Genomic DNA, 1,110 nt, shown 5'->3' with positions numbered 1-1,110 from the left:
GGGGCCTGGACTCAGGCCTCCCAGCCTTCAACATCAGATCCAGACTAACCGGCCCTGACCTGAACCAGAACACCTCCTAACAGACCCGGACCTGTGGTTCTGGTTCTCCCAGCTGCTACACGTCCGTCTATAAAGTGGGTCACGGACCGTCAGGCTTTGACACGGACAGAAAGACGACAAAACGCACAGACAGTGAAGTAAAGAAGAAGAAGAAGAAGAAAAAAAACCGCCCCACCTTGACCAGGGCCCGGGTCGCTGCTCCGACCATCGGAGGTGACGGTGCAGAACCGACTCCTCCAGGATCCTCCTTCTCCTGGACCCTCAGCGGGGTGTGTCGCCCTCTGACGATCGGCCTGGTTCCACCATTTAACTCGGTCTGGTTCGGCCTGGTGCTTCACAGAATGTGGAAATGCTGAGGCCACTTAAGAAGTGACAGCAGCAGCAGCAGCAGCAGAAGAAGAAGAAGAAGAAAAGCTGCGCAAGAAAAGACTTCAGTCTCTTTACACAACTCCCTCTCTCTCTCTCTCTCTCTCTCTCTCGCTCTCTCTCTGCCCCTCTCTCACTCACACACCCGGCTTCCCACTCCGATCAGCTGGCAGCGTCATGACGTAGACTCCTACGCAGTGCGGACGTCAGACTCAGCCCGGATGTGACGTGGACACGCAGCAGCCGTGAGTTTTCTTTTTTCTCCCTGTTTTTTTTTAACGTTGTTTTTTGTGTAGCAGAAATATAAATGATAGAACTGAGCTGGAGAAGAAGTGAATGTTCGAATGTTCCAGAACAAAGTTTGTCTGGTTTTTAATTTGTTTTTAATAATGTTGAAAAATGAGCGAAATCTGAAAACAAAGAGCAGCAACAGCCGACACCCCGCGGCTACGGCGCCCCACGCGGGGGTCGGGGCGGGGCCGCCCCCCCCCCCCCCCCCCCCCCTCGACATTTGCTCTGAGCCTCAAGGTGTGTTAGTGTTAGCTGCTGATAGTGCAGCTCTGAGAGGTATTAGTTAAAGTTGCATAATTGCAGAAAAAGTTGCCCCCATGTCAGGAGAGAGAGAGGGTGAGGCAGGGAGAGAGAGGGTCGGGGGAGAGAGGGTGAGGCAGGGAGAGAGAGGGT

General features: G+C 53.8%; 1 protein-coding gene and 1 long non-coding RNA gene across 3 annotated transcripts in view; one reads left to right on the top strand and one right to left on the bottom strand.

The window, feature by feature from the left end:
* LOC103395711 (uncharacterized) overlaps positions 1–528 on the bottom strand; it is a 4,442-nt gene extending 3,914 nt beyond the window's left edge. Inside the window, exon 1 of the long non-coding RNA XR_523286.3 lies at positions 236–528. This is a non-coding gene — a long non-coding RNA (uncharacterized LOC103395711). The remainder of the gene's footprint in view (positions 1–235) is intronic.
* A 7-nt stretch (positions 529–535) lies between these two features.
* The window catches only part of liat1 (ligand of ATE1), a 4,554-nt gene continuing 3,979 nt past the window's right edge, over positions 536–1,110 (top strand). Inside the window, exon 1 of one of the 2 annotated variants that reach the window (XM_008333499.3) lies at positions 536–671. The gene's annotated coding sequence lies outside the window, so the exon portion shown is untranslated. The remainder of the gene's footprint in view (positions 672–1,110) is intronic. The other variant, XM_008333498.3, reaches the window with a different exon arrangement.

Source organism: Cynoglossus semilaevis, chromosome 19 (assembly GCF_000523025.1).
Source record: "Cynoglossus semilaevis isolate Cse_v1.0 chromosome 19, Cse_v1.0, whole genome shotgun sequence".
NCBI lineage: Eukaryota > Metazoa > Chordata > Actinopteri > Pleuronectiformes > Cynoglossidae > Cynoglossus > Cynoglossus semilaevis.
The sequence above is the reverse complement of the archived record's forward strand: the minus strand, read 5'-3'. Positions and strand labels throughout refer to the sequence as shown.